The sequence below is a fragment of the Sarcophilus harrisii genome, chromosome 2 (genome assembly GCF_902635505.1).
Source record: "Sarcophilus harrisii chromosome 2, mSarHar1.11, whole genome shotgun sequence".
In the NCBI taxonomy this organism is placed as follows: domain Eukaryota; kingdom Metazoa; phylum Chordata; class Mammalia; order Dasyuromorphia; family Dasyuridae; genus Sarcophilus; species Sarcophilus harrisii.
In genome coordinates, this window is record NC_045427.1 from 473,300,660 (window position 1) to 473,327,873 (window position 27,214).

The window sequence follows — 27,214 nt, forward strand, 5'->3', positions numbered from 1 at the left end:
CGGAGCTTTCTGACCAATTTGCTTTCTTTGCTGTGCAGGATTAATCAGGCCACTAGATGGAGGTCGTGGTTACTCCCCAGTTCAGAGGAGAGTGTGTGGGAGAGAGGATGGATGTGTTTTAAAGAAACTAGGACAGAGCTGGCTTGTTACATCATTTCTAATCAAAGCAGCCAGTTCAGTCTGGATTTTCCTTTTTTTTTTTTACCAGGGACAATAGCATAAAACTTCCTGGTTTCTGCTTGTTTTCAAGTCATTCTTTTGTTCTTCTGCCGGCTCACCATACAGAAGGGTGTTTTAACTCTCAGGATTGAGTGTGCTATACAGCCGACACACACCTTCAATTGTCATGGCTTCTCCCTCCAATCTGCCACGTGATTCTGGTCCTCTCCAACCACAAGCCATTGGCTGCCTTGATTGTTTTCTTTATCAAGAATATCCTTCAGCTCAATCCACTCCCCCTCCTGTTTGCAAATCCCTTCCCATTGAGTTCCCTGGCTTTAGGAAGCCTACCTTCCCTGATCAACCCCCATCTTGGTCTGTCACTCTCATTCCTCATGTATATGCTTTGGAATTTATTAATTTACAAGTGTATGTTGTAAGCAATCCTTACCAATAAGGAGGCAGTTCTAATCATGGGAGCTACCTATGTCACAGGATTGATTGATTGACTGTTGTACCCCATTTACTAACTTCTGCCTGGAATTCACTAGAGCACTCTCTGCAAAGCTCTCCCCAGCCGAGGTGCTCAGGTGCACTTCCTAATTACCTTCATGTGAGTGACTATCCTCAGCTGTTCCCCAGATGGAATCCACTACCAACACTGCAGCACTGAGAAGCCACAGGAATTCCCCTGACAGACAGGAGAGCTTTGACTCTTTGTGGAGAGGGAGATTAGGGCAGAAAGGGGACACCTGGATTCCAGCTTCCACCCCCTAGTAAGGCTGAATGTTCCCTAGCTAATTGTTTCTCTTCTCTATCCTGGGTGAGCTCTATTACCTATTTTCCCTCTTCCTAGAAGAAATGGGATCTAGCAAACAGAAAGAATAATGATAAAAAATCTAAGTAAAACGGTAGATGGTAATATTATGGCGATTGTATCTGAATAAGTCAAAAAGACTTTATTCCATTATCTTTTTTTTAAGGTTGGAATGATCCTAAGGAGAGACAGCATAGTAAAATGGTTAGGGAGTCAGAAAGACGGGTTCAAACCTGTCTCAGACATGTACTAGCTGTATAACCCTGGACAAATCCCATAAACTCTCTGGACTTCAATTTCCTCATGTAAGATGAGGTAATTGGATGTAATACTTTTTAAAAGTTCGTTCCAGTCTAAATCTATGATCCTGTGAGTTCCCCTCTAAATTTGTGATCCCAGGACTCAGAATTCTTGAAATGTAAGGCCTCCAAACACAAATTCCAAAAGGTTCTACCGAGATTAAAAATGCTGAGGACTAGCCCAAGTAAGTACAAAAAGACTCATCACCAGCTTACTGATTACCAGTTGAAGGATAGAGTGGTCCATGAAGCAAAGAGAGATACAACACAATTCTCACTCCTAAGGATCTGCTTTTATAGTAATAATTCTCACTAAGAAGTAAGAAAAAGCAAGAAAGGATGCAAGGAGTCACGTAATTTTTAGCCAGTCTAGAAACAGTAACTTAACAATTGATATACTCAATATTATATCTTGGTACAATGGTTAACAAATTTATGCACCAGAAGAATCTCTCTGTTATTAATATAGAGTTTTTCACTTTAATGAAATCAAAATCTGAGAGAAGTTGACACCAAATGGAAAAACAACTGACTAGGTCTTTTTGAAGAGACAAATAGAGTCATCAATCAAAAAGCATTTAATAAGCACTAACTATGTGCAGCATCTGTATAAGGTTATTACATACATAAATATAAAAGGACCCTGTCTTTAAAGAGCTTATATTCCAAGTGGGGATTAGTGGTCAGAAAAGAGACGCTGGTTCTTGGCACTCACAGGGATTGTGAACAGAATTCTAGTATAGGACAGGAAGTCATCCTATTTCTTTTCATCCTAAATAAGGAACCCACAGTAAATTGTCTTTGTTGTACAATGAGATATTTTATTTCTTAAGATCCCTCGTCTATCTGGCTTAATAATACTCAGAATGAATATAAGTAATAAAAATTATTGTAATTTATGTGTCAACATCTATTGCAGAAAGTAAAGAAGCAGAGAAATACTCTGAAGGTCTCAAAAAGATCTTCCAAACCAAGTCAAAGTATAGTTGTATATTTAATTACTGCAATATAAGAGTAGTCACAAAAGAGAATGTTTAAAAAAATTGTAAAATATAGATGGATATTAAAAATCAAAAGTAGCCAGAGGCTCATAGGATTCTCAGAAGCTGACAGTCTATATGGATCACTAAAGCTTTCTTCAAAAAGAAGTCAAAAGATCCTAGACAATGCAAACAACAAATAACATCACACACCCCCAAAATTAAATTGATTATATTTTATGCAAGAAGTGCCAGAACTTTTCTAAAGCAACAGAAAAGTCACTGTTTCCCCTTGCTTCTGCCAATGTTTCAGTATCTCCTTGAGGTCTAGCCATTGTTTAATGACATGTGTACGTTGGAGAATCATGGGAGTTAAAAGAATGAACTAAAGGGAGAATGGGCATTTATTCCCAGAAAATGTGATAGAAAACTAGTTCATTGTAGGAAGACCGGAGGGACACCACATGTAAGGTATAAGGTAGAGGAAGGTTACACAGCCTAATCAAGATAGGAATCAGAGCTGGAACCCCTTTAGTGGAAAGGAATGAGGAAATTCCTCGTATTGACTTTTTTTTAGTGTAAAACTACAAAATAAGTGAAAAAGACAAGCCAAAGAGTGAAATAAAGGTCTACCATAGTAAATAATGTGGGTGATTTCTGAAAGAAATAGTTGTAAAAGAACCTTTAAATATTTTAAGTGTGTAGACAGAGAAGTCTGAATCTAAAAAAGCATTTAATATCAAGAAGATAAAGAGCATAGAATAGCAGCAAAGAAGGGTGTATAAGATTGGAAAAGGAGGAATGAGGAAGGTTGAAAAGGATTTTAAAAGTCAAACATAAGGTTTTATATTTTATCCTAAAGATAATAGAGAGTCATTGAAACTTATTGAATTAGAGGAAGGGGATGACATAGTCATACCTGAACTTTAGGAAAATCACTTTGGCAGCTAAATGAAGAATGAACTAGAGAGGGAAGAGCTGAGGCCCAGAATCCAAACCAGTCAGTCACAGTAATAAACTAAGCATGAGATAATGTAGACATGTAACTATGTACAAAAAAAATGTGATAAAGCTAGAATATACAAGATTTGACAACAGATTAGATATGTCCATGGATAGTTATAGGGAAGTTCAGAAGGGGAAGATTTTGAAGGAAAGATATTTAACTCAGTTTTGGACATTTGAATTTAACTATATGCAGACCAAATCCACAAATAAATATTGTGCTAGAGGTGACATGTTTTCAAAGCTTGAAAGAAATCAATTTTCAAAGTATCTTAAAGAAGATAAGATTAAAAATGGAAAGAGTCATGGACAGTGAAAAATATTCCCAAAAGGCAACCAAAAAGACATAAGCTTTCTTATCTCTAGAAAAATTTTATGAGTCATTTATATAAATTATAACTGTTCCTTCTCAGTCTCCTTTGCTGCAATTTCATCCATTTCATACTTGCTAATGGGGAATGTCTTCCATGGCTCTTGTCGTGGTTATCTCCTCTTCCTTTCTTTATACTATTTCAAATGATGATTTTATCAGCTCCAGTGGATTCAATTATCATCTATATTCTGATGATCCTCAAATTTACTTATTTAGCCCTAATTTCTCTGCTGACCTCCAATTTCAAATCTCCAACTGCCTATTGCACATCTTGAACTGGATATCCTATAGACATATCTATAAAATAAATCAACATGTTCAAAACTGAACTCACTATCTTTTCCCCCAAACCTTCTCCCCTTCCAAACTTCCCTATTGCTTTTGCTGGTGGATCTTTCTGCTACAAGTTTCTCTTCACTCAGTCCATCCTCCACTCAGCTGTCAAAGTGATCTTCCTAAAGTACAGTTCTGAAGGTACCTCCTTAATCACTCCATTGATTCCTTAGCACCCCCAGGATCAAAAATAAAATCACCTTGTGGACATTTAAAACCCCTCATAGTCTTACATGGGCCCCCTTCCCAAGTCTTTTAGGTCTTCTTATACTTTACAGCCACACACTTACACACATACTCTGTGACCTGTGATACCCATCTCCTTCAGCATTCTATGCCCCAATTCTGGGTATTTTCCCTTATCGTCCTTTAATCTGCAGTGTTCTCCCTCTTAATCTCCTCCTGGCTACTCTGGCTTCCTTCAAGTTTCAATTAAAACCTCACCTTTTGTAGGAAAGGTTTCCTGGTTCCCATTAATGCTAGTTTCTTCCCTGTATTGATTGTCTCCAAGTTACCCTATCTATACTATGTGTGTATCTATGTGAAATAGCATGTACAAGTTTTCATGCTGTGTTTCCCATTAAACTATGAGTTCCTTGAGGGCAGAGAGTAGTTTTGTTTTTCTTGTATCCCTAGTACATAGCACAGTGCCTGGAATATAATACTCTCTTAACAATAATGAAGTTTTACCCAAAAAATAAATTAAATGAAAGAGATGAGAAAATTTACTTTCCTCCCTTTTCACTTAGTTGCAAATCTAGGCATATGGAATATTACATATATTGTTAGGCTCAATTAAGGTATTGCATATTTTTGCTGAATTGCTTTAAAAAAATCTGTTATAAAAGATGGCTTTCTACATAGGATGAGAAATATTCAAAATATATAACATGAAAACCCAATAAATAAAGGAGAATTCAGTTCAATTCAATAAATATTTATCCATGATTACTTCTTGACAAAGCACTATTCCAGGTGCTGGGAATAGATAGATTTTCAATCAACAGTTGAATTGGCCACATGGCCAGTCACACAATTGACTGAGAGATATAGACAAGACAAGATTGCAATATTTATTGTTTGTTGTTTACCCAGAAAAAATATGATGCAATAGAGTAAAATTTGATCTTAAAGGGTATCCTGTAACAAGATTTGCCTCTTCTAGAGGCCAAATAATTCAAGTTTTAAATGTATAATTAAAGTTTTGCCTGAGACAATTGTTAAATTTTCAATGTGAGCATTTATACCTCAGAAATTAAAAAATGCTGCAAATCAAGGATTGATTTGTTGTTTTGTTGATGTTTTTAGACATAAGAAAGTGATGGAGAAAATGTAATCATTCAGATTAAATTTTTAAAAGTGCTGTATATACATTTTTTCTTTATTTTACTTTTCTCAATTTCATATAAAATAATTTTATTTTTAAATAATTATTTTTTAAAACTTTAAGTTACAAATTTTCTTTCTTCCTCCCTTCCTCCCCCAACTTATCCATGACAAGGTAAGCAATTTACTTTAGATTATACATGTGCTATCATGCAAAACACACCTCCATATTAGCCATACTACAAAAGAAACCAGACATCCCCCTCAAAAAAAGAAAAAAAGTTTAAAAAATATATTTTGACCTATATTCAAACTTTATCAATTTTTTCTGGAGGTAGATAGTATTTCTTATCATAATTCCATCAGAACTGTCTTGGATCATTATATTGCTTAGAATAGCTAAATCACTCATAGTTGGTCATCATGCAATATTGCTGTGTATAAACTGTGTACAAAGTTCTCCTGGTTCTTCACATTTTACTTTGCATCATTTCATATAAGTCTTCTTGGGTTTCTCTAAATGTATCCTACACACCATTTCTTATAGCACAATAGCATTCCATCATAATCATATAACCCAACATTAGTCATTCTCCATTTTATGGGTATCACTTCATTTTCCAATTCTTTGCCACAACAACAAGAAAAAGAGCCACTATAAATAATTTGCCCATATAAGTATTTTTTCTTTTTTCTTTTATCTCTTTGAGATTTTCCCAGTTTCTTGCTTTCCCTCTAATCTTGGCTGCATTGATTTCATTTGTGCAAAACCTTTTCAATTTAATGTAATCAAATTTACTGATTTTATATCCCATTATTCTTTCTTGTTCTTGTTTGGTCATAAACCCTTCCATTATCCATAGATCTGAAAGGTAACTATTCCATACTTACCTAATTTACTTATTATATCATCCTTTATGAAATCATTTTGACCTTATGGTGTGAGATATTGGTCTATCTAATTTCTGACAAAATGCTTTTCAGTTTTCCCAGCAATTTTTGTAAAATAATGAGTTTTCCTCCCCAAAGCTGGGGTCTTTGTGTTTATTAAACAGTAGATTATTATAGTCATTTACTACTGTATACTATGTACATAATCTACTCTACTGATCTACCATTTCATAGCCAGTACCAGATTATTTTGATGATTATCACTTAGAAATACAGTTGGAAATCTTGTGCTGGTAAGCCATCTTCCTTCACATTTTTTTTATTGATTCTCTTCATATTTTTGCCCTTTTTTCCTTTCAGATGAATTTTGTTATTATTTTTCCTAGCTCTATAAAATATTTCAATAGGTTGATTGTTATGACACTAAGTAAGTAAATTTATTTAGATAGAATTGTCATTTTTTTATATTAGCCTCCCCTGTCCATTAGCAATTACTATTTTGCTAATTGTTTAGATCTGACTTTATTTGCATGAAAAGTGAGAAGTGTTTTGTAATTGTGTTCATGTAATTCTTGGGATTGTGTGGGCAGGTACATCCCCAAGTATTTTATATTATTTACAGTTATTTTGAAAGGCATTTTTCTTTCAATCTCTTTCTATTAGTCTTTGTTAGTAATATATAGAATTACAGAAGATTTCTGTGGATTTATTTTATATCCTGCTATTTTGCTAAAGGTGTTCATTGTTTCAAATAAGTTTTTAGCTGAATCTCTAGGATTCTGTAAGTATAGCATCATGTCATCTGCAAAGAGTGTTAGTTGTATTTTCCCAAACCCTACTCTAATTCCTTCCATTTCTTTTTCTTCTTTTATTGCTACAATTAGCATTTCTGGTACACTATTAAATAATAGTGACAATAATGGGCATCCTGGCTTTACCTTGGATGCTTGCTAATGTTTTAGATAGATTGTATCTATCATTTTAAGGAAAATTCCATTTATTCCAATGCTTTGTAGTGAGGGGGAGGAGCGGTTAATAGAAATGAGTATTGTATTTATCCAAAAATTTTTCTGCATCTATTTAGATAATCATTTTGGATTTTGTTATTTATATAATACATTATGCTGATAGTTTTCCTATTATTGAAACAACTCTACATTACTGTTATATATCCCACATCGTCATAGTCATGATCTTTGTAATATGTTGCTGTAATCTCCTTGCCAGTATTTTATGTAATATATTTGCATAAATATTCATTAGACAAATTGTTCTGTACTTTTCTTTCTCTGTTTTTTCTGTATCTGGTTTGGTTTGTCATATTTGTGTCAAAAAAGAAATTTGATAACACTCCTTTACCTATTTTCCCAAATAGTTTATAAAATATTGAAAACCATTTTTCTTTACATATAGAATTCAGTTGAGAATCCATCTGCTACTCGGAATTTTTTTTCTTAGAAACCTAGAGACTAGTTTATTTTCTTTTTCCAAGACCATGCTATTTAAATATCCTTTTTCCTCTTTATTAATCTGGGCAATTTATATTTTTATAAATATTCAACCATTCCACTTAAATTGTTAGATTTATTGGCATATAATTGGGCAAAATAGGTTCTAATGATTGTTTTAATTTCATCTCCATAGATAGAATTCACTCTTTTAATTTTTATACTAGTCATTTGGTTTTTTTCTTTCATTTTTTTAAATCAAATTAACCAAATAAAATCAATAGTTATTTTATTTTTCACAAAACCAGCTCCTAGTTTTATTAATTAGTTCAATGATTTTCTCACATTCAATTTTATTAATCTCCACTTTGATTTTCAGGATTTCTAATTTGGTCTTTAACCAGGAATTTTCAATTTGTCCTTTTCCTGGTTTGTTTAGTTGCATGCCGTTTCATTGATCTTCCCTTTTCTCTGTTTTATTGATATAAGCATTTAGAAATATACATTTTCAACCAAAGATCCCAGCTTCTGGGATAAGAACTCACTTTGTGACAAAAAATTGCTGGGAAAATTGGAAAATAGTATGGCAGAAACAGGCATTGACCAATACCTAATACCCTATGCTTTCAAGATAAAATCAAAATGGCCAATTCCAATAGACTTGTGATGGAGAAAGCCATCTGTATCCAGAAAGAGGACTGTTGAGACTGATTGTGGATCACAACATAGTATTTTCACTTTTGTTGTTGTTTGCTTGTAATTTTGTTTTCTTTCTCATTTTTTTTCTTTTGATGATTTTTCTTGTGCAGCACAATAAATGTGAAAATATATATAAAAGAATTATACATGTTTAATATATGTTGGATTGCTTGCTGTATAGAGGAGGGGATGGGGAAAAGATAGGGAGAAAATTTTGGAATACAAAGTTTTGCAAGAATAAATGTTGAAAACTATCTTTGCATATGTTTCATTCTTGAAAATAAAAAGCTATTACTTTAAAAAAAATAAGAAAAATAAAAAAGAAGACAGTAAAAAAAAAACATAAATTTTCTTCTAAGTACTGCTTTGGTTGCAGTCCATAAATTTTGGTATATAGTTTTATTGCTCTTATTCTCCTTAATGAAATTATTTATTGTGTCTATGATTCATTCTTTCACCCATTCATTGCTTAGGATTAGATTATTTAATTTCCAATTAATTTTTCATCCATGTTTCCACTGCCCTTTACTCAAGATAATTTTATTTCATTATGATCGAAAAAGGAAAGTGTTAATATTCCTGCTTTTCTTAATTTGGTTGTGAAGTATTTTATGAAGGTGCCAGATACAGCATCATTTTTTTCCAGAGGCCTATCATATATGAATTTTCTAAAATTCTATTCATCTCCTGATTTCTTTTTCATATATTCTTTGATTAAATTTATCAAATTCTGAGAGAGGAAAGTTGAGGTCTCCTAATAGTGGAGTTTTACTGTCTATTTTTTCCTGTAAGTCATTTAACTTTTTCTTTAGGAACTTTGATATTATATCATTTGGTGCATAAATGATGTTTAATATTGATATTATTTCACTCTCTATAATATGTTTTAGCAAAATTAGGTTTCCTTGCTTATCTCTTTTAATAAAATCTATTTTTGCTTTTGCTTTGTCTGAAATCTTTTTTTTTCTACTTTAGCTAAAGCATTATAGATTCTGTTCTAACCCCTTATTTTCTCTTTGTATGTGTCTCTGTTTTAAATATATTTCTTGTAAACAATGTATTGTTGGATTCTTGTTTTTAATCTACTCTTCTCTCCACTTTTTATGAGTGTTATGTTATGTTTTATGGATGTGTTCATTCCATTCATATTCACAGTTATTAATACTGTGTATTTACCTCTATCTTCATCTTTTGTCTCTTTTTAATGTATTTCTCCTCAAAAGTCTGTTTTGGTTTCTGATCATTTTCTCCCTTAATATACCCTCTCTTCTATCATCTATTCCCCTTCTCTTATCCTCATTCCCTCTAGCTTCCCTGTGTGCTAAGATAGATTTCTATGCCTGAGTGAATATGTTATTTAATTTTTGAGCCAATAATAATGAAAGTAAGGTTCGTGTTGCCCACCGTCCAACATCCCATTTTCACCTTCAGTGTAAAAGCTCTTCCTTTCACACCTCTTTTATATAAGATAATTTTCCCCATTCTTCCTCTCCCACCTTTTCCCAATGCATAACTTTTTCTCACCCTTTTATCTTTTTTGAAATCATCCCATTATCATCAATTCATATCCCTGACTCCTATCTATGTATACCCCTTTTAACTGCCCTAATAATGATAAAATTCTCGGAAGTTACATAGAACATCTTCCTACATAGAAATATAAAAAGTTTAACTTTATCAAAACCCTTTTTTTTTAATTAAATTTTTTAAAAATTAAAAATTATTTTTTTTAAATTAAAGCTATTTCTAGTCATATAAAAATGCTTTAAATCACTATTGATTAAAGAAATGCAAATTAAAAAAAAACTTTATCAAAACCCTTATGGTTTCTATTTCATTTGTACTTTTTAATGTTTCTCTTCAATGTTGTATTTGAAAGTCAATTTTTCTATTCATCTTTGATATATCAATTTTCCCCTTAAAGGTTTTCATTCTGATTATTTGTTGTAATCCTATCTCTTTGCCTTCTAGAATATCATATTCAAAGCCCTCTGATCTTTTAATGTAAAACTTTTAATGTAAAATGCTAAATTGTATAATTCTGGCTGTGGCTCTCTGATATTTGAATTGTGTTTTTTGTTTTGTTTTGTTTTGGATTTTTTGCTGGCTGCTTATAGTATTTTCTACTTGTAGCAGAACCACTAGGAGAAAAAAAAAGAAAGAAAGTGGAAGCACTGGAATTTGACTATGATATTCTTGGGAGTTTTTATTTTTGGAACCTCTTTCAGGAAGTGATCAATAGAGTCTTTCAATTTTTATTTTACTCCCTGGTTCTAGCCAAGACAAGATTTTCTTGATAATTTCTTGAAACATAATATCTAGGTTCTTTTTTTATAGTATCTTTCAGGTAATCCAATAATTCTTAAATTATGTCTCTTTGACCTATTTTCCTAATCAATTGTTTTTCCAGTAAAATATTTCACATTTTCTCACATTTTTCTTTTTTTTTTTAATTTTGCTTTATTATTTCTTGATGACTCATGGAATTATTGATCTTTACTTGCCCACTTCTAATGTTTAAGGAATTGTTTTCTTCAGAGAATTTTTGCAACTCTTTTTCCAAATGACCAATTTTGCTCTTAAAGAGCTCTTCTTAGGGGTGGAGCCATGATGGCAGAGAGAAGACATATATCTTTCTGACCTCCTCTGAGCATTCCTCAAATACATAGCAGATTAAGCTTCTCAACTAGTTTTGGAGTGATAGAACTCACAAATATTTGGAGTACAACAAATTTCCAGAAAAAAATACTTTGGAAGAACTTCAGAAAAAGTCTGTTTCAATCACACAAGGAGAGAAGCTGTCCAGCCCAGACTGCAGCACAGGGCCCCAGGGAACTAAGGTGGCAAGCCAAGGCTTTGCAGTATCTACACACCTGAGAATCTACTGCCAGGCTTTTAGGCTACTCGGTCCTGATTACAAGCCAGTAAATCAGCAAATTAGCTGTAAGACAACCAGAGCAAATACAAAAGGCAAATTGTGAGCCACTGAGCCCCAGAAGAATGCAGGACCTGGCTGTGATAACCTAGCATCAGAAGTCAGTCACCAGAATCATCTCAGGGCAAACTAAAGCAGCTGTTGCCCCTTTGTCTTAAGACCAGACCTCAACCTTTTAAAAAATGAGCAAAACTACAAAAAGAACTCTGATCATAGATAGTTTTTATGGAGAAAGAGAAGAACAGACCTCAAACTCTGAGGATCCTACAGGCATAGTAGGTGCAGATGAAACCCCAAAGGATGATATGAATTGGTCACCATTTCACAAGGCTTTCTTGGAAGAATTCAAAAAGAATCTTAAAAGAGAATTAGAATAAAAATGGGGAAAGGAAATGTGATCTTTTCAAGAGCATATGGAAAAGGAAAACCAGAAATTATCTGAAGAAAACTCCTTAAAAATAGACTTGATGAAATGGGGAAAGTATATAACTCCTTACAAAATAGATATGAAAAAGAAACCAAGTTGTTGAAAAATAAAATTTGTGAAATGGGGAAAAAAATCCAATGAACAAAACTCTTCAATTGGTCAAATGCAAAAAGGAGATAAAAAAGCTAACTGAAGAAAATAATTCACTAAAAATTAGAATTGAAGAAATGGAAGTGAATGAGACTTCAAGAATCCATCAAACAAAGCCAAAAATGAAAAAATAGAAAAAACGCAAAATGCATCATTGGAAAAAACAACTGACCTGGAAAATAGATCTAGGAGAGACAATCTAAGAATTACTGGACTTCCTGAAAATCATGATGAAAAAAGAAAAAGAGCTTAAACATTATCTTTCAGGAAATCATCAAAGAAAACTGCCTGGATATTCTAGAACCAGAGGCTAAAATAGCTATTGAAAGAATTGACCATTCACCTCCTGAAAGATACTCCAAAATAAAAATTCCATGGAACATTTCAGAATTTGAAATGTTCTAAAATTCAGAATTATCAAATCAAGGAGAAAATTTTGCAAGCAGCTATAAGAAAATAATTCAAATATTGAGCAGCCACAATCAGGATTACCCAGGGCCTAGCAGCTTCCACTTTAAAGGATCAAAGGGCATAGAATCTGATATTCGGGAAGGCAAAGAAACTTGGATTCCAGGCAAGAATCAATTGTCCAACAAAACTGAGCACCAATTTTCAGGGAAAAAGATGTACATTCAATGAAACAAGTGAATTTCATCAATTTTTGATGAAAAGACCAGAGCTGAATAGAAAATTTGATCTTCAAATACAGAACTTAAGAGAAGCATAAAAAGGTAAAAAGGAAAGAAAAAATAAATTTCTTTTAAAAATTAAAAAGCTTATATTCCTATATGGGAAGAGGACATGTTTAACTCTTGAGGTCTGTATCTCTGTTATGGGCATACTTAGAGGGTGCAGGTATAATTTGGTTTTATTGTGATGATTTAAAAAAGAAACCAGAGGAGGAAAGGTGACTTTACTGAAAGAAGAGGAAAATGGAATTAAAGTGGGGTAAATTATATCCCATGAGGAGGCAAAAAAAAATTTCAATTGAAGAAAAGAGAGGAGGGGGATGAGCATTGTGTGAATCTTACTCTCATCAGATTTGCCTCAAATAGAAAATATTAGACACATTTAGCTTCACATAGAAGCTTGTTTCACACTACAGGGAAGTGAGGGAAGGGGAAAAAGAGGAGAGGAGGCTAATAGAAGGGAGAACAGAAGTAGAAGGGGAGAGATATAAGAAAAGGAAAAGGACTGCCAAAGGGGATGCCTGTTTGAGGGAGGGACTATCAGTGACAAAATACTGGGGAGGAGGAAAAGGGGGAAGGGAAGAGAAAAATGTAATTGAGGGGTAAACAATGTGGCAGGAAATACAAAGTTAGTAATATTATCTGTGAATGTGAATGGGATGAACTTTCCCATAAAATGGAAGCAAATACCAGACTGGATTAAAAGCCAGAATTTGACAATTTGTCATTTACACGAAATTCACTTAAAACAGAGAGATACATTTAGAGTAGAGGCAAAAGGCTGGAGAAGAATGTATTATGTTTCAGCTGAGATTAAAAAAAAAAAGCAGGGGTAGTAATCTGTATCTCAGATCAAGTAAAAGCAAAACTAGAACTAATTAAAAATGATAAGAAAGGAAACTACATCCTACTTTAAAATACCCTGGATAATGAAGTAATATAAATACTAAACATATATACACTGAGTGGCATAGCATCCAAATTCCTAGAGGAGAAGTTAAAAGAGCTACAAGAAGAAATAGACAGCAAAACTATACTAGTGGGGAATCTCAATCTTGCTCTCTCAGAACTAGAAGAACCAAATAAAATAAATAAGAAAGAAATTAAGGAGGTAAATACAATCCTAGAAAAGTTAGGGATGATAGACCTTTGGAGAAAAATTGAATGAAGACAGAAAGGAATATATTTTTTTTTCTTGGCAGTACATGGAACCTATGCAAAAATTGACCACGTATGGAAAAATATTAAATGCTCTTGGATAGGGCGAGCAAATATAATAAAGATGACAATATTACCTAAACTAATCTATTTATTTAGCGCTATACCAATCAGACTCCCAAAAAAATTTTAATGACCTAGAAAAAATAACAACAAAGTTCATATGGAAAAACAAAAGGTCAAGAATTTCAAGGGAATTAATAAAAAAAAAATCAAATGATGGTGGCTTAGCTGTACCAGATCTAAAATTATATTATAGAGCAGCAGTTACCAAAACTATTTGGTATTGGCTAAGGAATAGATTAGTTGATCAGTGGAATAGATTAGGTTCAAGAGATAAAACAGTCAACAAATATAGCAACCTAGTCTTTGACAAACCCAAAGATCCCAGCTTTTGGGATAAGAACTTACTTTGATAAAAATTGCTGGGAAAATTGGAAACTAATATGGCAGAAACTAGGCATTGATCCATACTTAACGCCGTACACCAAGATAAGGTCAAAATGGGTTCATGACCTAGGCATAAAGAATGAAATTATTAATAAATTAGAGGAACATAGGATAGTTTACCTCTCAGACCTGTGGAAGGGGAAGGTCTTTATGACCAAAGCAGAACTAGAGATCATTACTGATCACAAAATAGAAAATTTCGATTATACCAAACTGAAAAGTTTTTGTACAAACAAAACTAATGCAGACAAGATTAGAAGGGAAGCAATAAACTGGGAAAATATTTTTACAGTCAAAGGTTCTGATAAAGGCCTCATTTCCAAAATATATAGAGAATTAACTCTAATTTATAAAAAATCAAGCCATTCTCCAATTGAAAAATGGTCAAAGGATATGAACAGACAATTCTCAGATGAAGAAATTGAAACTATTTCTAGTCATATGAAAAGATGCTCCAAGTCATTATTAATCAGAGAAATGCAAATTAAGACAACTCTAAGATACCACTACACACCTGTCAGATTGGCTAAGATGACAGGAAAAAATAATGATGATTGTTGGAGGGGATGCGGGAAAACTGGGACATTGATGCATTGTTGGTGGAGTTGTGAACGAATCCAACCATTTTGGAGAGTAGTTTGGAACTATGCTCAAAAAGTTATCAAACTGTGCATACCCTTTGATCCAGCAGTGTTACTACTGGGATTATATCCCAAAGAGATTATAAAGAAGGGAAAGGGACCTGTATGTGCACGAATGTTTGTGGCAGCCCTTTTTGTAGTGGCTAAAAACTGGAAACTGAATGGATGTCCATCAGTTGGAGAATGGCTGAATAAATTGTGGTATATGAATATTATGGAATATTACTGTTCTGTAAGAAATGACCAACAGGATAATTTCAGAAAGGCCTGGAGAGACTTACACGAACTGATGCTGAGTGAAATGAGCAGGACCAGGAGATCATTATATACTTCAATAACAATACTATATGATGACCAGTTCTGATGGATCAGGCCATCCTCAGCAACGAGATCAACCAAATCATTTCTAATGGAGCAGTAATGAACTGAACTAGCTATGCCCAGGAAAAGAACTCTGGGAGATGACTAAAAACCATTACATTGAATTCCCAATCCCTATATTTATGCACACCTGCATTTTTGATTTCCTTCACAAGCTAATTGTACAATATTTCAGAGTCTGATTCTTTTTCTACAGCAAAATAACGTTTTGGTAGGGTATACTTATTGTGTATCTAATTTATATTTTAATATATTTAACATCTACTGGTCATCCTGCCATCTAGGGGAGGGGGTGGGGGGGTAAGAGGTGAAAAATTGGAACAAGAGGTTTGGCAATTGTTAATGCTGTAAAGTTACCCATGTTTATATCCTGTAAATAAAAGGCTATTAAATTTAAAAAAAAAAATTTTGACCACGTATTCGGGCATGAAAACCACAAAAATAAATGAAGAAAGGCAGAAATAGTAAATGCATTTTTTCAGATCATGATGCAATAAGAATCACATGCAATAAAAGGCCAGGGGAAAATAGACCAAAATTAATTGGAAACTAAATAATACAATCAATCCTAAACAATAAGTGGGTGAAACAACAAATCATAGACCCAATCAACAATTTCATCCAAGAGAATAACTACAATGAGACAACATACCAAAATTTATGGAATGCAGCCAAAGCAATTATTATGGGAAATTTTATATCTCTAAATGCCTACATGCAATTTTATATCTCTAAATGCCAACATGCATAAAATAGAGAAAGAGAAGATCAATAAATTGGACTTGCAACTAAAACAGCTAGAAAAAGAACAAATTAAAAACCTCCAATTAAATAGCAAATTTGAAATTCTGAAAATAATAGGGGAGATTAATAAAACTGAAAGTAAGAAAACCATCAAACTAATAAATAAAACTAAGAATTGGTTTTATGAAAAAAGCCAACAAAATAAACCTTTAGTTAATTTGATTAGAAAAAGGAAAGAATAAAATCAAATTGTTAATATCAAAAATGAAAAGGCAGAACTTTCCAACAAAGAAGAAATTAGAGCAATAACTAGGAATTATTTTGCCAAACTACATGTCAATAAATCTGATAATTTAAGTGAAATGGAGGAATATTTACAAAAACATAGATTTCCCAGATTAACAGAAAAGGAAATAAATTACTTAAATAGTTCTATTTTAGAAAAAGAAATTGGACAAGCTATTAATCAACTCCAGGGCCAGATCAACTTACATATAAATTCCACTAAACATTTAAAGAACAATTAATTCCAACACTATCTAAACTATTTGGAAAAGAAAGAGAGTCCTACCAAATTCTTTTTAAGACACAGATATGGTGCTGATACCCAAACCAGATAGGGTCAAAACAGAGAAAGAAAATTATAGACCAATTTCCCTAATGAATATTGATGCAAAAATCTTAACTAAAATATTAGCAATGAGATTACAGAAAGTCATCCCCAGGATAATACACTATGACCAAGTAGGATTTATATCAGGAATGCAAGGCTGGTTCAATATTAGGAAAACTATTAGAATAATTGACTATATCAGTAACCAAACTAACAAAAACCGTATGGTTTTCTCAATAGACACAGAAAAAGCATTTGATAAAATCCAACACCCATTCCTATTAAAAAAAAAAAAAAAACTAAAGAGTATAGGAATAAATGGACTTTTTCTTAAAATTATCAGTAGCATCTATTTAAAATCATCTGGGGACAAACTAGAACCATTTCCAATAAGATCAGGGGTGAAGCAAGGTTTTCTACTATCACCATTACTATTCAATACCATATTAGAAATGTTAGCTTTCGCAATAAGAGAAGAAAAAAAAAAAGATTAAGGGAGTAGGTGATGAGGCAACCAAATTATCACACTTTGCAGATGAGATGACAGTATACTTAGAGAACCCTAGAGAATCAACTAAAAAACTACTAGAAACAATTCAGAATTTTAGCAAAGTTGTAGATACAAAATAAATCCACATAAGTCATCAGAATTTTTATATATTACTAACAAAGTCCAACAGCAAGAGATACAAAGAGAAATTCCTTTTAAAATAACTGTCAATAATATAAAATATTTGGGAGTCTACCTGCCAAGGCAAAGACAGGCAAAAGTTGTAGACAACTACAAAAGACTTCCCATACAAATAAAGTCAGATCTAATCAAATGGAAAAATATCAAGTGCTCATTGGTAGGCTCAACTAATATAATAAAAATGACAATACTTCCTAAATTAATCTAACTTATTCAGTGCTATACCAATCAAACTCCAAAGAAATTATTTTACACATCTAGAAAAGATAATAACAAAGTTCATGTGGAAGAACAAAAGGTCAAGAATTTCAAGGGAATTAATGAAAAAATGCAAATGAATGCAGTCTAGCTGTACCAGACTTAAAACTATATTATAAAGCAATTGGCACTAAAACCATTTGGTATTGTCTAAGAAATAGAGTAGTCAATTAGTGGAATAGGTTAGGTTCGCAGGACAAAATTGTTAATGACTATAGTTATCTAGTGTTTGATAAACCTAAAGAACCCAGCTTTAGGGATAAGAACTCACTATTTGATAAAAACTGCTGGGACAATTAGAAACTAGTATGGCAGAAAGTAGGCATTGACCCACACCTAACACCATATACCAAGAAAAAGTCATGATTTAAACATAAAGAGAGATATTATGAGCAAATTAAAAGAACAAAAGATAATTTACCTCTCAGATCTGTGGAGAAGGAAGGAATTTATGGCCAAAGAGGAACTGGAGTTCATTATTGAACACCAAATAGATAATTTTGATTATAAAGTTTAAAAAGGTTTTGCATAAACAAAACTAATGAAGACAAGATTAGAAGGGAAGTGATAAACTGGGAAAACATTTTTACTTTCAGAGGGTTCTGACAAAGGCCTCATTTCTAAAATACGGAAAGAATTGACTCAATTTTATAAGAACTCAAGCCATTCTCCAATTAATAAAGAGTCAAAGGATATGAACAGATAATTTTCAGATGAAGAAATTAAAACCATTTCTAGTCAAATAAAAAGGTGCTCTAAATCACTATTGATCAGAGAAATGCAAATTAAGACAACCCTGTGGTACCACTAAACACATCTCAGATTGGCTAAGATGCAAGGAAAAGTTCATGACAAATGTTGGAGGATCTGTGGGAAAACTGGGACACTGATACATTGTTGGTGGAACTGTGATTTGCCTACAGTCACACATCTAGGAAGTATCAGGCCAGATTTGAAATCAGGAAGATGAGTTTTCCTGACTTCAGTCCTGATATTTTATCTACTCTGCCACCTGGCTGCCCCTATTTATCTAAAATTCAATAAAAGCAAAACTCAGCTTATGAACTTCCCCCAAATAACCTGCATCTCTTTTTGACTTTTCTATGTACCATCATTCATTAATCTACTATGTTCATATCACTACAACCACCACCACCACCACAATCTTCATCACAGTCTACTATAATCTAGTATATCTTTGATTCTTCCTTCTTACTCAGCTCCCATATCCAATTACTTAACAGATCCTGTCAACACCATTTCTCATCACCGTGTCCATCTCTCTAGTTCCACAGCATACTATTCCAACTCTAGCATAAGCTCTCACTCCCACCCACTTGAAGCATTGTAATAACCTTATTAACAGGTTTTCCCACCTCTATTCTTTCTTTCTTCCAAAATAACTTTTGTACTGCTGCCAGAAAAAAATTTCTTTTTTTCATATATCTGGTTATCTTCCTCCCAAGCTGAAATACCTTCAAGGTCTCCCTGTTACTTACCAAATACAAGTCAAATATTTTGTAGGGCATTCAAGGATCTTTTCAGTGCAACACCACTCCCACCTCTTCCTTTCCAGCCTTATCATTATATTCTACTCCTCCCTTAATTCTATCCTATCACCAAACTACTAAACTTTGTATCCTCTAAATGCACAATATATTTTCCTACCTCCATACTTTTGTTCATACTTTTTCATGTGATTCTCCCTCAAACTCTTTCTTTTTTAATTGCTACTCATCTTTTAAAGTCCAAATCTAATATTAACTTCCCCATGGTGTTTTCCTTGATCTTATTTAATATTAATGACCTTTTCTTCCATAAATATCATTTTGTTTTATGTCTTCCTAATGTGTTATGTAAAATTTCATATTGCAGTTACCTATATCTAGTTTAACTTCCTATATAATTCTAATCTCCATAAAGAAGCTATGTTTTATCTAAATTTTGTATCTCCCCAGTACACAGTGTCCAGCACAGAGCAAGCACTTAGTACATATGTGTTGAATGAAAAACTGAATGAAGGCAAATCAAGAAATCTGGATGATGCAAAAACAAAAATGTGAGCTCACAGATAATTAAGCATCATTCATCATTGACAGATCCAGAAGGTCTGATCTAACTCCAAGAAGAACTCTCATCCACTCTGAGCAGGAAGACACATTCCCTCTCTGTCCCATTCTATATCACTTGGAGACATAGACTCTCTTCCCAAAGGCTTCAGCAGCTCTTTTCTATGATAGTGAACAACTTACATAACTAAAAATACTTTAAATAACATTATTTCATTTCATCTTCAAAACAGCAAGGTGAGGTAGTTGCTATTACTAATCATTTTCTGATTAGGAAACTGAGGATGAAAATTTAAGTGATATGCCCTGAAATATGCAGCTGATTAAATCTTTGAGATAAGATTCAAACTTAGGTTGTCCTGCTGCCAAGTTCCACAATCTATACATTTTTATGCCATCCTGCTCTTCTTAGAGGGAGTGTTTGAATGGAAACCATGCCATCACAAGCTGTGGGAGCTTAGAGGGTCCTGAGAGCCCAATCTTGTATGAATAATGAATGCAATTTACAGCAGTAGTCAGAATTCACTTAAGGGATAGAAACTTAGTGAAGCCTATTGTCTCCTTTAAAATAATCTTTTTATTGTTCAGGGAAAAGAAGAGTAAATAGCTTATCCTTTTATCTTCCCCACTCCTCAAAACTTATCTTGCTTAGAGAGGACTTTATGGTCCTTATGACTATCAATTCAAATGTTACATTTTCCACTGTTGTAATATTAAGAAAAAATTCACCCAGCCTTGTATCATTCAGTGCCAAACAGAACCCTCTCTTTAGACTTCTAGCTCTGGATTCAGAGTAACAGGATTCATCCTAAGGGGAGCTTGACAGCAAACAGGAGAGTCAAGCTTCTTTATTTCATCTCTGTATCATTTTTATCCAACTCCAAAGAAGAACTCTGGAGATAATCTCTAAAACAAAGCTTAAGTATAGCTGATATTTAGCTCTGCTCAAAATGGGATTAAGAGGGTCCCTTCTAGAAAAGTCATTTTGTGCACATAACAATTATCAGGTATAGGGTGGTTAGCTATTGCTCCACTACAAAAAATAGATTTAAAAGACAATTTGTGAGCATAGTTTTATAGATTCTTAGGATTAAAAGCTTAAAATTTATTCAGTCTAATATCTTTATTTTATTAATAAAATAATTGAGATTCAGACTGGCTAATTGACTTACCCAAGATTATACAAGCAGGCAAGAGACAGGAGATGGAGAAGGTTAGGGCTAGATTTTGGGGTTAGACAAGATTATATGATCATCAATTTTGATGGACATGGCTTTTTTCAACAATGAGACGTTTCAGACCAGTCCCAATGATCTTATGATGAAGAGAGCCACCTACACCCAGAGAAAGAACTGAATGTGGATCACGACATAGCATTTTCACTCTTTTTGTTGTTTGCTTGCATTTTGTTTTCTTTCTTATTTTTTTTCCCTTTTTGATTTGATTTTTCTAGTGCAGTAAGATAATTGTATAAACATTTTTACTATGGTCAATGTATAATGGATTACTTGCTATATAGGGGAAGGGGTGGTAGAAGGGGAGGAAAAATTAGAACACAAAGTTTTTCAAGGGTTAATGTTGAAAGATTATTCATGCATATATTTTGAAAATTAAAAAAAAAGAGAGAGAGTTTAGGTTTAGAGTCATGACGGTGGGAGGCATTTAGGTTTAGGATTAGAGTTAGGGTTAGGGTTAGGGTTAGCATAACATGGACTCTACACCAGATCTTCCTCAGGATGATAGGATTAATAGATATAGAGATAAAAGAAACCCAAAAGGCTTTTGTTATCCAATTCCTTTGTTATACAATTAAAGAACTGAAGCCCAGGGTTGTTAATTGATCTACCTAAGTAGAAAAGTCAGAAGCAAAAAGTTCTCTGCCTCCAAAACCTGAGCCTCTTCTGCTAAAATAACTTCATAAAACAATACTTCTTTGCCATCACTATGGTCCTCCTTCAGGACATTGGCACTTTGTGAGACAGTTGAGCAGATTTTACACATTTACCTTAAGGCCCTCATTATTTAAAAAAAAAAAAAAAAAAAAAAAACTTACAAGGCCCAATCTCTCAGCCAGCCAAACTCCTTAGATTTATGAAATTCAGGATGATCTGGTTAGTGATCATCTCCTTCAAGAAGACATATAGTTTCAAGAAACATCCCACACTGGGCGACTATGATAGTGTCAGGAACCCAAGAACTTTCAGATTCATAAGACAACTGCTAAGGCTGGAAGCATCTGTCAGGAATTACTGACTGCTGGGCCCAGACCTATGCTCAAAGAGGAAATTTAAGGTAGGAGAGGAAGGCAGGTATTTGAAGTACAATATTAAGTTCAACTAGGCAAGGATGTATGTTTGTAACTACCAGTATTACTGGGAAGAAAGCGAGTTAGAAGAAACATCTTGGTGTAAGTGGAAGATAAAGGCCAGTATGGCAGAATCCCAAGTGGTCCAATCAAGGAAAGTGGGACTAGGGCCTTTGTACAGCTCAATATTAGCATTGAAAGTCTCTGACCAGGCCTGAGATCACATACAATATAGAAGTCAATTTAATTCTTAATTCAATCCTTAATCAAACTCAATTAAAAATCCCTCCTATGTTAGTCTACCACTAGACTTGAAATTCCTAATCTAAATCACTCCCATAGAGTTGACATTTTATCTGAGGGGGTGCTGCAGGGCAAGGGTGGAAAGGAAGTGGGGTGGATCAGGAATTAATTAGTATTACTTTAGGGTGTAGTTCAAAGGCATTTTTAGTCCTTAGACTGAGCATTAGGAAATTTTGGTTATTAGAAGTTGAAAGATTTTAGAGACTATATAGTTCAATCTTTTCATTTTACAAGAAAAAGAAAACCAAGAAACAAAGTTGTAGAGTCATAAAGAAATAATTATATTATCTGTGGAAAAAACAATAGGGTAGGGAAAAAATAGCACTGAGAAGATGCTAGGGGATGGGGTTCAGGAGTCCACATGGTGGTTAGGAAAGAAAGCAGAACTGGAAGAGGACTCCCCTTGTGACAGTAGTGGAGGGAGTAAAGAAAGGACCTCAAAGTAAAATGAAAAGATGGCAATAGCTGTGGAGAAGTAAGGTTCCTGGCTTCCTGGGAAGGAAATGCATTTTGGACTTCAAAGAAGCACTTCCTCTCCCCCTAGCCAGGTAGAGATGCCCTGAAATAAAGCACCTTAGCATTCCATGTGACACTGCAACCTTGTCCAAGAACCTTCCTTAATAAGTTCCCTACAAGAGCAGGAGGATATTAGGACTTAAGAAATTTTCCCACCCGATGCCTAGCAGGTGGGAGTTGGGTAATTAATTATGACTCAAGTCATTAGGAAGGGCCCTCTCCTGCAGAGCTCATTTTTAGTCTAAAATAATGTTTTGTGTCACGTAATTGGCTGTTATCTAGTGTTTATCACCTTTGCATAGGGCAGTTTGAATGGCCTCCATTGCTAACCACAGTCTTGTTGGAGTTTGGCTTTGACAGATGTGGTAATTTTCAGTAAATGTCCCTCACACAGATTCCAGGAATCCAGCAGAGCCCTCTGAATTTAATTCTCCCCAGTATTACTCATTCACTCTATCTCAGCCTATGGAAAACAGACCTGAGCACATGGAATTCCCAGACAGAAGGCAGAATTGAAAAATCCTTGCCCATGCTACTGCTTCCTAGGGGAAAGAAAGAAAATGATGGTGATTGAATGGTAAAAGGGAAGTTAGTCTCAAGAGAACTTTTGAAGAGGAATCATAGATTTAAAATAGGAAGAGATTTAAGAAGCCATGGAGCCCAACCTCTTCATTTTATATAAAGGATCTGAGATGCTGTATTAAATGATCAACCCATGATCATACAACTAGTGAGTACCTGAAGCAGAATACGAACTTTGGCCCTCAAACTTCCACTCAATATTAAAGCTACTTTCCTAATAATCAAAACTGTCTAACATTGCAATGAGGAACTATGAAAGATGTGAATATGTAAGTAGAGGCTGAAGTGATGATTAGAAAGGAAATGTACAATGAAAGGGTATTCAAATTCCAGGAGTGGTTGTACTAAATTTCTGAGATCCTATAATCCTATGATTCACTGCAAACAATTTCTTCTTCCACTGTTCATCTAGATCTAAATCTAGAAAAAAATCATAGCATCCTTGAGAGTTCATCCCAGTCCAAATTCCCCTTTCCCATCCTTCTCACAAATTTGGGAAATTATTAGATACTTCCCAAATAATTCCATTCAGCACCTTTTCTTGACAGTCTAGTCTATTCTTCCTAGGATTCAAGTCAAATCAGATCTTATTCCTCATGATTCTCTTCTCCACAAGAAGTCAAAAAGTTCTTTCTCAAGTCCACCTGGCATTTCTCCATGCTTTAAATTTAGCCCATTTTCATGAAATTTAGGACCAAATAAATTTATTTCATGTTGTTCTTCAAAATGTAGCTGTAACACCTTCTTCGTAGGAGAATACTAATAAGCACAATTATTTTGGAGAGGAAATATTGAAAAAAATTACAATCATCTGTGAATTTATAGAGCAAAGATGATGACATTATGAGATGAAAATTGTTGAATGTATTCGTGTTTCTATAATATTAATATAATAATAATATTAGGCACACCCTAATATTCTATAATATCATATAATCATTTTAATGATAGTAATATTAATAAGCCAGGGTACTTTTAAGAGGTTTAGTAGATTCCATTTCCCTAAACTGAAAGGTGACATGGTACGGTGGGAAGACCAATAGACTGGAACCCAAGAGATCCAGTTTCCAGTATCAAGTTTACCACTAATATACTATGTAATCTTGGGGGATTTTCTGGGTCTTAGATTCCTGACTGCAAAATTGAACAAACACAAAAAGCAGCATGGGAGATGGAAATAGGATACAACCTGAGTCTGTTTCTATCTCTGTTATTCTATCTCTGGGGCTCTGTTATTGGAGCCCCAGATCTCACCAGAGTATAGAACTATCTTGTCATTGATGGAATTCATTGATGGAAATCATATTGTTTCTACATAAAAGGTGAAGTAAAGTTGACAAGAGCAAAAAGTAAGGAAGAGCCAGTTTCTTCAGTCTCTTTGGGCTAGACATTCTTTTCAGTTTTCTAACTTACATTCCAAGATATTTGAAAACCTTTCTCCGAGATCACAAAGGGAAAAAAACTCTGGGAGGGAGCCAACATGTAGAACTTTGATATTGTCCTTATTCTTAACTTGCTGTACCATAGATTTCAGAAAATTTTTTCCCTTTACATTAAACTTGGGATTCTCTCATAGTTGAACTAAGTTATCTGGCTCTCAAAAGGAGAGCTCCTTAACTCTGCATTATCTGGCATATATTTTCATATATATATATATGAAAAAGTATATATATATATATATATATACTTTCTTTGAGTTTTGTTGTGCTAGCAACAGAAAATAAGTTTGTTTTGTTTTGTTTTTTGGCTATTTGCTATGTATGTGTTCATTGTGGAACTGGTATGTGGTGGAAAGAATACATAGAAATTGTATATACCAATACTTGAATAAAAAACATAGGATCCTCTTTCTCCATCAATGTAGAACAATAAGTTCTAATTTTTAGTAAATTATTTTCTTCAGTTAGCTTTTTTTTAACCTCCTTTTGTACTTGACCATTTGAACTTTTAAATGAATTGTTTAGTTCGTTGGATTTTTTTTCCATTTCACCAATTCTATTTTTAGAGAGTGATCTTTTTTTCAATTTCATCAATTCTGTTTTTCAAGGAATTTTTTTTTCCATTTCATCAAAAGTATTTTTAAGGAGTTGTTTTCTCAGGCGGAGCCAAGATGGCAGAGAAGACACACACTTCATTCTAAGCTCCTCTTCTATCCTCACTATTAATTACCTATTCAGCCTCAGAAGTCATGTTTGACTAGTAAAATCCATAGATAGTGGAAGTAAAACAAAGAACCAGCTGAAGATAATCTGGAAGATCGCCAGAAAAGGTTTATCCTGATCAACAGGAGCTGACCAGCACAGGCAGGGAGGTAGAATGCAGAGGCACACTGAGTGGACAGGGGCAGGGGCGGTCTCCACAAATGGAGAATTTGCAGGGAGGACTCTACCACATGTTCACTGCTCTGCTTTGGTTGCAAATCAGTAGATCAGCAGAGAAGTTACAAAAAGTCCAAAGGTAGAATGTTCTCCAAAAAAATGCCAGAATCTAACAGGACCTGGCTACATTCACCCAGCACCAAAATGACTCGGGACAGACCACAGCAAAGCTGAACAGCCACATTCTGCAGCACAGGGCTTTTGCCCAAACAGCCACAAATCTGCACAGCAGGAGGGCTCTGCCTAGGGCAATAGAACTTTCGCAGGTTCCCAGGGCAGAAACACTTCCAATGCAAGTTCTTCCCAGGGCAGCCACTGATCTGGGGTTCTTCCCAGGGCAGTGACAAGTTCACTGCTCAGCCACTAGTCTCAGGACAGCTGCTAATCCACACAGCAAGGCTCTTCCCAGGGTACTTCGCACCTTGTCCATGTTTCCCAAGGCAAAGACACTTCTGGTGCAGGGCTCTTTCCAGGGCACTTCACAGCTTGTCCATGCTTCCCAAGGCAGAGACACTTCCGGTGCAGGGCTCTTCCCAGGGCACTTCCGCAGCTCCACTGATCTTAGCAGCCTGTTTGCAGGACAGCTACTGTCCATATATCTATCCCTGCTCTGCAGAGGAAGCTGATAACCCCCTTACCCTGAAGGTAGACCCTAAGTGCTTTTAAAAAAAATGAGTAAAAAAGCAAAGCATATGCTAATCATTGATAGCTTCTATACAGAAAGAGAGCAGTTTTTCAATCTTGAGGAGACTAATAGCAGACAGTCTCCAGACAAAACCCAAAGCGGGATGTAACCTGTTCCACATCACACAAGGCTCTCCTAGAAGAAATTATAAAAAATTTTAAAAGAGAGCTAGAAGAAAAATGGGGAAAGGAAAGAGAAGCTCTGCAAGAGAGTACAGAAAAGGCATATAATTCGCTTAAAGAAAAATTTGATAAAGTGGAAAAAGAAAACAACTTCCTGAAATGTGAATTGGAAAAGGTAAAGAACGCCCAGGGAGTGCAGGGAAACAGAATTTGTAAATTAGAAAAGATAAAGAACTTCCAGGAAAGTAGTTTTTGTCAATTGGAAAATATAAAGAACTTCCAGGAAAGTAGAATTTGTGAATTGGAAAATGAAGATAACAGTTAAAAAAAAAATAGTGAAATGGAAAAAAATCCCATAGAGCAAAGCAACTCATTAAAAACTCAATTGGACATGTACAAAAAGAAGTAAAAAAAGCTAATGAAGAAAATCACTCATTAAAAACAGAACTGAACAATTAGAAATGAATGATTCGATGAGACATCAAGAATCAGTCAAGCAAAACCAAAAAAAATGAAAAAATAGAAAGAAATATTAAATATCGACTTGGAAAAACAACAGACCTGGAAAATAAATCTAGGACAGATAATCTGAGGATTATTGGACTTCCTGAAAATTATGATGAAAAAAGAGCCTAGATACTATTTTATAGGAAGTCATCAAAGTTAGAACTTCCCTGATGTAATAGAATTAGAAGGTAAAATAGGCATTGAAAGAATTCATCGAACA